The 13,760-nt window shown below is 35.1% G+C and overlaps 1 protein-coding gene across 3 annotated transcripts in view; it reads right to left on the bottom strand.

Moving 5' to 3' along the window:
- Window positions 1-13,748, bottom strand: part of LOC107710117 (transmembrane protein 168-A-like) — a 53,837-nt gene extending 40,089 nt beyond the window's left edge. For all 3 annotated transcript variants that reach the window (XM_016514833.1, XM_016514835.1, XM_016514838.1), the window contains exon 1: window positions 13,398-13,748. The gene's annotated coding sequence lies outside the window, so the exon portion shown is untranslated. The remainder of the gene's footprint in view (window positions 1-13,397) is intronic.
- Window positions 13,749-13,760: the final 12 nt, after the last annotated feature.

Raw genomic sequence — 13,760 nt, 5'->3', positions numbered from 1 at the left:
CAAAAATTTTTTGTGATAGTAGTATGCTAATATGCCAACTGTCTTTATCACTAAACCACCACCAAATTTATAAATGAAACATTCTCCTAACCAGCTAGTCACTGATTTTTGTTTCTGAATGAATCAGTGGTTTTGAACAAATCGTTGAATGGATGATTCACTTGTAAAGACAATCAAATTTCGTTCCTGAATGAATCACTGCGTTTGAATTAAAATACTTGAGTTGAATTTGAATACTGTTTTTGAGCATATTGGTTGAGTGAATGATTCAGTGACTTTCTCATAGAAACAGCCATTTGTTTCATTCCTGAATGAATCAGTGTTTATGAATGAGTCCATTGAGGGAATGATTCAGTAACTCACTTATAAAGACAGTCACTTTTTTTAATTCTTGAATGAATGAGTGTTTTTGGACCGATCAGTTGAGTGAATGATTCACTCAGTATAGATAATATTTGTTAAATTCCTGGATGAATTAATATTTTTGGGATTATGAATGATTAAATGACTCTCTGTCACTTGTTTTGTTACTAAATGAATCAGTATTTTGAACAAATCATTACATTATTCAAATGGCTCAATCACGAAGAGGGTCACTAATGAATCAGTGTTTTTGAATGAATCGATTAATGATTCAAATTATTCTCTCATAAAGTCAGTAGCTTGCATGACAATGTAATTGCAGAAAGGGTCGCTGAAAAATCCTTACCATCTGAAATGCGCAAACACAAACAAGCAGAGAGATAGAAACAGTGAAATCAATTGTAAATATGAATGTAGCTCAAATACATACGTGACCCTGGACCACAAAACCAGTCTTAAGTCGCTGGGGTATATTTGTAGCAATAGCCAAAAACACATTGTATGGGTCAAAATTATAGATTTTTCTTTTATGCCAAAAATCATTAGGATATTAAGTAAAGATCATGTTCCATGAAGATATTTTGTAAATTTCCTACCGTAAATATATCAAAACTTCAGTTTTGATTAGTAATATGTATTGCTAAGGACTTCATTTGGACAATTTTAAAGGCGACTTTCTCAATATTTTGATTTTGTTGCACCCTCAGATTCCAGATTTTCAAATAGTTTTATCTCAGCCAAATATTGTCCAATCCTAACAAACCATACATCAATGGAAAGCTTATTTATTCAGCTTTCATATGATGTATAAATCTCAATTTTTAAAAAATTACACTTAAGACTGGTTTTGTGGTCCATGGTCACATATAGTCTAGCTCAGATAGATAGATAGATAGATAGATAGATAGATTTACACTAACAACACCTAATAAAATGAGTAAACACCATAATAAACTGTCATAGAAAATTTATGCACTACAGAAATAACTGTAAAATTGCTTAAATTGTTGAATCGGTCTGAACGAACCCAATCGCCAAAATTAATGAAACTTATAGATAAATTTTCCCTAACTACAACTAATAAAATTAATAAAGACTAATAAATAGTGATAAATAGCAGACTTTACCTAAATATTTAAACAAAACAAAAAAATGTAAAATAGCTTCAATAAATCGATGAATCAGTCTGAATGAACCCAATCCCCCCAAAATGAATGAAACTTCTGTTTGGGAGATATTCTAGGGAACTGTGTTTGGTTATTTCATCAGCTCACTCACATGTTAGGCTGCAATGCAAATACGTGACAAAAACAGTGATACACTGCTACGTGTTGGCAAAAATAGCATGATAGCTTGCTACGCTATTGACAACAGCTAAGCTTTTGTTACACAATTGAACATGTAGTTAAGTTAGCAATATTGCTTCTTTCACTCCCTGCGCCACAAAAAAAAAATACACACACACACACAAATAAACTGCTTATCAATCAATGTCTGGCTTTTAAAAACATAATAATATCTCCGCTAGCATTGATTTCTCAGTGTCAACACAATATGGCAGACTGTCGTTTCAGGTGAATGGAAACATACCTCCACATCTGTCAACAAACAGATCACACCTGATTCTTCTCCAAGTGTTTATTATTTCACACGTAAGTAACCGCAATCATCTGAATAGATGAATAGCGCTGTCCTTGCTACGGTGCTTCATGGACATAACAGCACAAAGTCCCATTTGTGATCTAATTGGAGCACAAAGTGCACTTGACCCCGGTGATCCAAGGGGGCTCGTTTGGTTTAAGTGATAGCATTGTTAGAACGAGGTGGAATCAGTGGCCAATCTCACAGCAGAATCTCGCGGAGCTGTTATTTCCGGGCCCTTCGGTCCAACAGGCCTTTCTGACCAAGACAAGCCATGGCGGCGTGACAACGCTAAAGGACAAGCGTATGAGCAGTACACCTACTTGCTTTTGTATTTGCACACTGTGCAAGATTTGCTGCTGGAAGATGTGTTGAAGAGAGAGAGGAAGGGTTATTTTTCTAATCTCCCTCCTACTTTGCATTGTGTCGACTCTGATTATGCAAACTGCTCCCGCTGCACGAGACGCTGGTTACTTAAGTACAGAACCTTTAGTGAACTATCCTAATCTTTTCAGGTTTATCTGATGCTAACGGTGTCTGCAGTCAGGAAATATATAAGCAGGTGGGTGTAGCGCTACATGCAGATACAATCCCTGCGAAATCCTCTCCGAGAGTCCTCTTTGCATGAATGCACTTGTGTAAATTACACAGACGTAAATGCATAAATAAAATGACAGCAGTGGCTCTTAAATCCTCATTGATGGGTCTGACCCACTGTAAACTTAAGGTTTTCAAAGGCTATGCTTGTAAAATGAGTCAGAGCAGTTCTGAAGCTTCTGACACGTTAATAAATTGTAATTTGTGGACCGCAAAAAAGGGTCAAATCACAGCAACAAGGTTTCAAGCAGTGGATATATTTTAGAGTTTTAAAGCTGCATTTGCAATCCATTTTACTTCCATAATGTGACAGAAAAGAAAAAGAAATATCCATCAGAAATTAAATGGTTTTTAAAAAGTGACAGGGTTTAAAAAAATAGAGTTGACGTCAACCAAAAATGAAAATAGTTTTGGAGGTGGAACAAGATAATATATTTTCTATGGAAAAATGCAACTCATTGAATTGTTCAAAATAAGACCAAGGCTGTGTATTAACAAAGTTAAAAGGGTCCATTTTAATTTCACATTGCATAACTTATAAAAATATTTTTTGGTAATTGAAAATTTAACAACCTGAAAAAAATATTTAAATACATATATTAGATGTAAAACTTAAACTTAAAAATACTAAGAAATATGTTATTATTAACTGTAATGAAAAAAAAATATGATAAACTAATATTATGAAGATGAAAATAAAGCTAAAAAGAGTTTTCAAATATATTTAATGTAGAAATATTTATGAATAAAAGATCATTCAAAATAGTAATAAGTACTATAATAGTATATAAATAATAATAAATAAAGACTGATTCAAAGTAAATTTTGGGATATTCCTACTTGATTCACAGACTTCCATATAAAGTCGCTTTCATCAGGGGATGATGTACTGTCAAATAAATTGCACTGCTAGCATTGCGTATATCACTGCACATTTGCAAATGTTTTTGTTTATACCTCAGGGACTATATGGATGGATGGTACATAATGAATCTGTTTTAATATATTGTAGTAAACATATTGTAATGAAAAATGTTTGCTTGTTATTTAAGTGGTAACTGTTGTATTAAGCTAAATGGCACTTAAGGCTATGCTCTACTGAGAAGGGAACACAGTCCAAAATAGGTTTCCTTCACGTATTGATGCTATTCAATGCTAGCATTCCTTGTGCAAGTGCGTGAGGATCTACTCTGCATGTTGCAATGTTGACTAAGCAAATCTGACATTTTCTAATTTGTGCATTTGAGTGTTTTTTTTCTTCCTGAAAAGTCTGTAATTAACTGTGTACATACATCTTGTGTTGTGGATTTCCACATCAGTGTCTGAGTTGGAAGTGTTGCACTTTTCTAAGTGGAAAGTTGCAATTCCAACAGTCTGAGCTGGTAATTGCAAAGTTGTAGGTTCAAACCCTGCATTGAACCATTGTGCCCTTGAGCAGTACGTCCTTAACACATCAGGGACAGTAGATGTTTTCCTCTGTTAAACAAAGAGGGTAATGATACGTTTATTTCGTATCCCCTGATGCTGTCAGCTTACAGTAACAAGAGAGTCTCTTATACAACTCTATAATGCTGCATTATTCACAGAGTGGAGTTAGTTGCCTTGGAAACTATCGACACACATACAGTACGGCTAATGCATCATCAGCGTGGCTGACAAACACGATCAGACCAGCACGAGTTCCAAAACACAATAATTTGGGATGACAAAAGGGTAGCGCTCTAATTACGCTGAGGTTTATAAGGTGACGTGGTGATAATTGGTTAATCTGCGTCATCTGATGAATGCCATCATTGCTGATCTAGTTTCTCAAGCTGCGAGAGCGACTCTTCTTGAGATTCTTCACAAGTACTAATAAATATGGAGTTTTTCAAGGAACGGACATTTACATAATTCATATTTAAGATGAAGTGTGTAATTATGGGTTTTGAACACATGATGATATCATAAGCGGATATAATTCATAAAAATATCAATAAATATATACTAACATATAAAATGGAAACACTAAAAGAGTATCAAATTAATTAGTGAACTTTTTTTTTTTTGACTCCAGTGGCTTTTTCAAACTGCCATTTAACTCCGCCCCCGATCAACCATTGGACACTCAAACAAGAAGTCCCACCCCAAACTCACTCCATTGGTTGAGCCATAAATTGATATGTTGGATCACATGTTTGCCATGGAATACTAGTGTACTACATGATGCCTATTGTTTTTAGTGTCACTATTTATAAAGTGAGTTGCATTGAAGGAAATATTACTCTTTTAAAAATGTTTTGATGAGGCAGATTAATCAGATCAATGAGATCTATACTGCACATTTTATCATTTGAGTATCCAATGCATACAGAAAAATTGCAAACTGTGCAGACAATAATGTGCTGTATGTGCACAAAATAATTTCGCTTTGTTACAATGCATTATAGAAACAAATGATAATTACAATTTTAAAAAATGATTAAAAATACAATTGTAAATAATACCTTATAACGCATTATAAATACAGATAGATAGATAGATAGATAGATAGATAGATATGATCTCTGCCGCTGGAGAGATTCTGGATGAAGGAATGGTCTCTGATCTCCTGTCAGATGCTCTCTAAACTCTTCAGGCATTATAGGTAAAGACTCAGAGCTGTTCTCTTGGCTAAAGGAGGTTGCAAAAAGTATTGAATAAAAGGGTATGATTTATTGTGACCAATGTGTATTAGAGAAAAACATTTATTTCATAATGAGATTTCTCTCCATTTTAAATTCTTATTCTCCAATGAAAGGTTAGATTTTAGTACATTTTTTAAATAAAATATCTAAAGGATTGATGATACAGATTAATTTTCACAGCCTTCTTTGATCATATTTACCAAGGGTATGAATAATTTTGACCACAACTGTACATCATATTGGCTATGCAGTATACACAAATGCTATATAAAGAGCTTGAAAAATCAGCAGATTTTAAAGCTAGAATTCATTCCTGGAAAAAAAGCATCTGAATATATCCTCCTCTGAGTGGCTTCTAAATATTTCATAAAGCGAAGGGAAAATGTTTGTGGTGGTCTGTTTTATCCTTCTGGCATTTAGCAAAACCAACCAGGGCCAGCATGTGGTAGTTAGAGAGGAGCTGCTGGTTTGACCACAATCAAAGCATTTTATTTTTTTTTCATATTCCTCTTCAATTCAGCTTTCCACTTCATTCCCATCTGCCAGGCACAGGTCCATGAGTTTCTCAGATTTGTATCTGCTTGGTTAAAATGATGAAGCAAACCCCTTATTTTCCAGCTGGGTCCAAAGGTATGAGGATACCCTCACTTTCAGTGGTGTGTATGCTGATGGAGATTGAGTCCTGCTTCAGGATTCATTTGATGTAGTAAGAAAGACAGAACTCTTTCATTGAGATTAAAATTTAGTTTTTTAATTCCGAGACATAACATCAGAATTGCAAGATGTAAACTCGTAATTCTGAGTGGGAAAAAGGCAGCATTGTGAGATATAATCTCAGAATTCTGACTCTTTCTCACAATTCTGAGTTTATATCTAGCAATTCTGACTTTATTCTTAGTTTACATTTTGCAATTTCATTTTTTTTCCCACCGCAGAATAAAAAGTAAAAAGGTAGTTGTGACTTTTTACAACTGACTTTTTTTCTCATAATTGCGAGTTTATATCTTACAATTCAGACTTCTCAGAATTGCGAGTTTGTCTCACAGTTGCGAGTTATAAAATCGAAACTGTGAGGTAACATTTTGCAATTCTGAGAAGTCCGAATTGTAAGATATAAACTCGCAATTCTGAATTTTATGTCGCAGTTCTGACTTTGCAAATCTGTTTTATTTTTATTTTTTTCAGCAACAGAATAAAAAAACAAATCTTAACTTAAATCGTAAATAAAAACTTATCTCACAATTCTGAGTTTATATCTTGCAATTCTGACTTTTTTTCTCAGAATTGTGGCGATAAAAAATAGCTATTACTTTTTCTTTTTTTTTATTCTGTCGGAAATGGACTTCCATATTTTTTGACCAAGTGCACACTACTAGACAAAGTCATCACCTTATGCGTTTTAATTCACATAAACCATCATTTTAGCGTACAATATTTCAGTGCAATAATCTTCTGAGTCAATTAAAATGCTAAAGAGCCTAAATGAATTAATTAAATAATAAAACAGAAGCATTTTCACTGGTGGTCTGTACTGTATGTCCCATTTATGCTGACGCTTTCTGTAGTCTCAGCATTTGACTCTGTGTCACTGTAACTGAAAGAGATGACATGCAAATGACATCCAGTCCTCGTATATCAAACACAGCTTGTTGTACAACTACATGAGGCTGGAAATGAGATGACAAAGATTTCTGACCATTGAACATTTAACCCATTCGCTGTAGGAATCATCACTCGTGCTGTAAAAGCACTGGTACTCGACTGGGCAGTTGCAACCCAAAAATGGGTCTATTCTGATTGTGGAAAGTAGGAAAAAACATGACATATGGACATATTTTAGAACGATAAACAGACTTAATACTTATAAAACAGAAAGGTGAAAACTCCTCTCATATTTTCTTGTTAATGTTAAGTTCAATCAAATGTGCAGTATTTTGACACAGATTCAACAAATTAGCCACACGGCGACAACGACACATTGTGTGATATATCTTCATCCTCAAAAACCCTCAATAAAACCACATAAGGTAAAAGAAAATACAGCCCAAACTACATTAAATATGGGTTCACTTATAACAAGGATAAATATGGTTTGTGTCGAGCACAGTGTGTTTTGTGGGGTGAATTATTGGCTGCCGAGAGCATGAAACCACTGAAATTCAATTTTGCACAATTTTGGTACTCCCCACTTGATGTACAATGTAAAATCTGGGTCCTGAAGCAAAACCAGTTGTGAAACATTGATCTAACATTCGTAAACGGCTGTAATGCACATACAATATAGAATCATTTGCACATTGAAGAACGTCGTCACATTTATCATAACAATTTGTCTGTCTTTGAAGTTAACTGACTAATTTTTTATTAAATAACATGTAGTGCCATTAGCTCTCTCAGAAACCTGAGCGAAGCATCTACAGCAGTGTGTTGATTCACTAGTCACCCTAAAGGGGTTTCGAGGGGACATGTCAGTAGTTGGAATACAAAAGCAAACGTTTAGATTTTAATCAAGGTTTCCACGCAGCTATAGGAAAGATCTTTGATCTCCAACAGATAATTGCTGTTTATGCTGCACTGACGTGAAGGAAATGATGGAGAATGAATGAATAATGTCCCCTGTCAACGTGATGTCAGGAAAATAAGCAGCCGGCGTGCACGTCATCCATTACTGATTGTGGCACTGGTGATCTGATGTCTGAATTCCTCTGGGATGGTGTAATTTAACTCAGGGGAGAGGGATGAATAGGGAGTATCTTTAAACTACATTTCAATCCTTCATTCCGATAAGATACGACAAAAAAAATAAAAGTATTTAAAGAGCTACAAGTGAAAGTTCTGTCATTATTTATTCTCATGTCATTCCAAACTCATACAGAGTTATTTTTTGTTAAACATGCAAGTGATTTTTTTATTAACCGTTTTTTTTTTTTACCTGTACGCAGCCATCTGTCTGTGTTGTTATTGTTAACTACAAGTAAAACTAAAAGAAATCATTAATTGAAATAAAGCTGAAATAAAGTTAGAAATGAATATTAGTTGAAAAACTGAAACTTAAAAAACTTAGAAAATTAGAAATGTTGCCTTGGCAACTAACTGAAATAAAATAAGCTAAAGTGCTAAAATTACTAAAACTGAAATATAAATTAAAGGTAAATAGAAATAGTAAAAGAAATTAATAAATAAAAAAAATGACAAAAACACTACAAATGTGAAAACTGAAATAATAAATAAAGCTAATTCAAATATTAATAAAAAAAATTTATATAGCTAGAATATAAAAAATACAAGTCATGGACAACTTTTATGATAGTAAGTTATGTTACATTGCAAGTGTAATATTGCTTCTATACAACAGTTCAGTAAACGATAAAATTGGGTAACTTACATTTTGACATGATATTGCAAGTTATTTTGTTTAGTTTTGTCGAAGTCAAAGCAAATTTAAATGCAAACCATGAATCTTCGAGCAAGCACAATGATGTTTAATTTCTTGAATAAATAAGTGCTTTTGAATGATTTTTGCATATAAAGATCCCTTGTTTCGTTCATGAATGAATCAGTGGTTTTAAACAAATCGGTTGAATGAACGATTCAATTACTCACTTATGTGTGACTTGTTTCTTTCATGAGCGAATCAGTGTTTTTGAACAAACTGGTTGAGTGATTGGTTGAGTGAATGATTCAATGAGTCACTCATAATGACAGCCAGTTGTTTTGTTCCCGAATGAATCGTTTGATTAAATGAATCTACGATTCACTCATAAAGAAGCCACTTGCCGCCACTTAACATTTACTTTGACTACATTTCACCTGATTTGTTCCACAGAAGACATAATGATGTGAAGATTGTACATAATGACCATTTTTCATAAGTTCTATGAACTATCTCTTTAAATAAGCTGAAGAAACCCTTTTAAGCTTCTTCTATTCATATCCCGCAATTTAATCAGTTATTATTTAAAGCAGGGAGATACTTTTCAAAGCCAGCAGCATGACAGGCAGATAAAACTAAGTTTGTAGACTTTCTGAGATAAGGATCTAGTCATGCACACATACTTATGATACGGTCTACCTGATCATTTGTATTCAAAGGCCCCGGTGGGCTGTTACAGGAATGAGAATGACGATAAATACAGCAACGCAACGGGTCCTAAGGGAACAGCCATCATCATCTTGATTTTTATTGGCCTTTCATTCAAGCACCTCCATCTTGCACTCCGCGTGCATTTATTCTTCCAGATAAAGGGCATTCGAAACCCATCCAGACGTCTTCAGACTACAGCAGATGGGGCTTTTTTTTCTGGACAGCTTGTCAACAAATGTGTAGAAACCCTGCTTGACATGTTATAAATTTCTGTTAAAAGTGAAGCGTGTCATGGAAAATTATATTATCAGAAAAGCGACACAGTTCAGCTTTAACAATATTAATGCTAATATTTGCATTTTAATACCGCAGAATGTGGCTTGATTGAAACCACACTGCCGAACCCCTCTGCTGGAGTTAGCATCGAGTCAATTTTGTTTGTAGGGCACAAATTTAACAACGAACACAATGACTTCTCCATTATTGTTCACTTTAGGTATCGATCTGCAAGCGCTACATTCGAGGAGTTCTTTGACCCCTCGAAAGCTTCAATAAACCCCTGTTGTTCCAGCTCTGCCTCGACAGCGCCAGGCATCTCCTGAAACACTGATAACTGGTAGCCGGCTCTGTGATATTTCACCAGGGATGCTGAGAGAAACGGGGACCTCGTGGCCCCAATCGTGCTTTACAGCTCAAGCTAACAGTGCTGTAATGAACTTCCACTTATCGCCCCTTCACCCATCTACTCTGCTCCACCTGCCTCACACACGTTGGGTAATGAACTGACGGAACACATGTGCATAAAGCTGTCGCAGTACATCAGCATGCTACAGGAGGGGCCTCTGCCCTCTGCATGCATTAAAGCAGCCTGACTGGTCAGCCATGTTTTGGACTGCTGGACTCTCACAAGTCTATTTGAGGTTTATTGGACGCTAAAGGCAGCAACAGAAAAAAAAATCCAATCTGCAGAAGCTTAGTCAAAGACGATAATTGGCAGTTATTCTGCTGTGGAAGGCTGCAAAATGTCATCTAATGTAACTTGTCTAAAGTCTAGATGAAGAATACATCATGTCCTTTCCAGAGAAGAAAGTTGAACATAAAAGAAGTTGAACATAAAAGCATTCGCAACCCATTTTACTTTTATAATGTTATGTATTTATGAGCTAAATTGAATATTCCGTGAGAAAAATATGGGTAATTTGCAATTGATTGGATTGTGAAAAATGGGCATCACATAAAAAGTAAGAAGGTTTTGTTAAGCTAGAATGAAATTTATCATACTTAATAAAAGGTTACAAAGAGAGGTTGCCATGTTATATTCACCTATATAAATTAGGAAAGTAAATGTGATTCAAATAAAAGTAATCATATTTCAGATGGATGGCTAATAAATTGCAATACACAAAATAAAGGTTCTTTATTGGCATAAATGGTTCCATGAAACTTTAACATCCCTGGAACTAATCCATTGCACAAAAGGTTCTTTAAAATGAAAAAAGATCCTTCAGATTATTAAAATATTCTTCACACTATAAAAAAAAAAAATATTTTTAGAACTGTTGACTGAAAGATTCTTTGGGGAACTGAAAACTGTTCCTCTATTCCATTGCTAGGAAAATCTCCTTTTGGAACCTTTACTTTTAAAAGTGTATAAATGCTATTTAAAAAGTATTTTCTGTTCCATTGGTGACAATAATTGCAGTGAGAAACCATTTAAGTAACATTCAATGTGCACTAAATATTTTGCTTTGACATTTGACATTTGTCAGTGCCAATAGCCTCGTTGTATTTCTACAATGGCTTTGGTAAATTAATCTTGGTGGTCTTTTGCATAGATTTGTATTTCAAAAGTCATGACAAGACATAACCAAAAACGTACTTAGTGCACCTCTAAGTAAAAAAAAAAAAAAAGAATACAAATGAAGTCAATTTAAAGAAAGTCAGTTTAAATAATTCACATTCATTGAGCTTAATAGTGAGCGAGGGGTTAGCATCAAACCCATAGCAAATTGTGTAATTTAATTGGCACAAAAAAATACATTAAGTAGAGATATGACTTTAATCTCAAAGACATGAATCATAGAGACAGGAAATGCCCCAAATGAGTTCTAAGTAACTTTTTGATCTTACTTGACACTTTTGATTATATAATTTCGACATGAGGTCATAAGACCATGTTGACCTTTACACAGGAAACTACAGCTAAAATCACAAGATAAATGCACCAGGCCTTGCTCAGGAACCCCCATTTCTAATTTAGATGTACAGCGTCCGACATATGTCAAAATTTCTATGGGTGTTTACATAAAATCCAAGGCTTTAAATTGAGGCTGTTGAAATATTTGGCAGGATCTGTTCTAACCAGTGTCCTATTACTTAAGGGCTAATGGACTCAAATGAAAGCATCCCTGGATGCCTACAAAACCTAAATGGATTTTGACAAAGGCTACAGTTAAATAAAGAACTTCCCGGTCATATTAATGACACTCCTCACATCATAACAGTAGGTGATTTTGCAGCAAATGCATGCCCACTCGAAGCATTTTTCAGGTCAGCTCGAAATACGCATACGAAAACGTAACATTTAACAGAGAAAAACTCTGTTGTTGTATTGAATTGCAGAATGCAGAGATAATTCATCACTTTCAACAGCGCTCACAAGGGAAAAGCGGTATCCAAACAAACTCCACACAGTCCGAAATTAGCCAGAAATGAAAGAGAGAAGATGAAGAGGTAAAGTGACAAAGCAAAAAGCACATAATGGCTAAAGTGAGTCTCGTTTCACGGAGTAATATCAGAGAGGAGACAAGAGAACGTTTTTACAGTAATTAAACAGGAACACAAACAGGCCACAGAAACATATTAGCGAGAGACTAATCATGACAGTTCAATGCAAAGCGATCATTAATAGCAAAGATAAGCTTGTTAGCCTGCCTCGGTCAATATTTATACGTGGTTTCCCCTCTAATTTAGCTTTCATTTCGCTTTGGGCCTGCTAAACCAAGCGTGGGACCAGGCCGGTGCTTTTTAGAGTAAATAGCAAGAACAGGTTTTGCAAAATGTAAAATTTTATTTTCAAAAATGTAAGCAACAGATTACACAGTTAACTTTCAGCAATTGCAGTCCTAACTTAAACAGTACTCACATTCGGGACTTCAAAATGAAAGACTCACAAACTTACACACTATCTACCTATAATATACAAAAAGAATACAGAATAAATATTAAAATGGCCACAAGAGAAAAAAGTAAGTTAATCAAAACAATTAGTAGAGAGCAAATGTTGGGAAAGTAGAAACAAGACGCTGTGCCTTAAATACAATGTTTTTTGTTTTTCCTATTACATTTTTTACAAATTGTGCAAGATTTCAGACTAAGGCTCTGGTCTTGACATGACAGCTGTTTGCCAAGCACGCACACACACTCACACACACGCACACTCACGCACAGACGTCCACGCACACATGCTCCCTGTGCTCTGCGCACTCGGTGGGATGTAGCAAACATTACAGGGTAAGAAATGGGCTGTCGGTGCACGGTCTGTGCCTGTGATAGTGGTGATGGATACTGTTTTTCAAATGAACATGCACTTCGCCCTGATGTGGAAAGCCTCCCGAAATGCCTCAAGGAGACATTTTAGAGGAGCGGATTTATAAAACAACCCTCACCTTGCAAATGAAAACATGAACAAAACACCAGAACCATTAAGGCAAGAACAGCTGGAGTGGTATCTGTAATAAAATTTGCGTGTTCGGGTACATGGATATGCCACACTGAACTTAGCTTAACTGGTTCTCCACTGTCAATTTAAGTACAAGGTTCTCAAGAGCAACGTTTTGAAAATTCAAACATTAGTTTTTAGACTTAGAAAAATGAGATAAGAAAATAACATTGCCAGACAACAGAGACATACCATATGGATCATAAAACTACAGGAAATAATTTAAGTTGCAATTCCGGAAACCACACAACAGTACCCGCCCCCTTAAGACCCGCCCACCAGCCCGCCCCAACCCCACCCTAAAAGGAAAAAAGATATCACTTACATTTAAACCAATTTATCCTCTCGTGAAGGTGTATTCCAACAGTTAGTCACCCCACATGTTTTGTTTACTTACAGTGAAAGAGAAGTCTGTTGCAGATTAAAGCATTCGTATTTCAGTTTGGGAAAAACAAGACATCCTTGCAATGCAATGGAGCGGGAAAAAAAACGCATCTTCGGGTCTTCTCATTAGTGCAACTTTTTAGACACAAATTCCAGTGATTCCTTAAGGTAACAGTTTGATTTCTTTACACCCTTTCCAGAGTCTTCCAGATATCCAAAGCAAAGGCCAGTTCCTTCTTGATGTATCCATTTTTTCTTTTCTTTCAATTTTTTTTCTTTTAGAGATTTTTTTTTTTTTTTTGCG

The sequence above is a fragment of the Sinocyclocheilus rhinocerous genome, unplaced genomic scaffold (assembly GCF_001515625.1).
Source record: "Sinocyclocheilus rhinocerous isolate Xijiao unplaced genomic scaffold, SAMN03320098_v1.1 scaffold1708, whole genome shotgun sequence".
NCBI lineage: Eukaryota > Metazoa > Chordata > Actinopteri > Cypriniformes > Cyprinidae > Sinocyclocheilus > Sinocyclocheilus rhinocerous.
The sequence above is the reverse complement of the archived record's forward strand: the minus strand, read 5'-3'. Positions and strand labels throughout refer to the sequence as shown.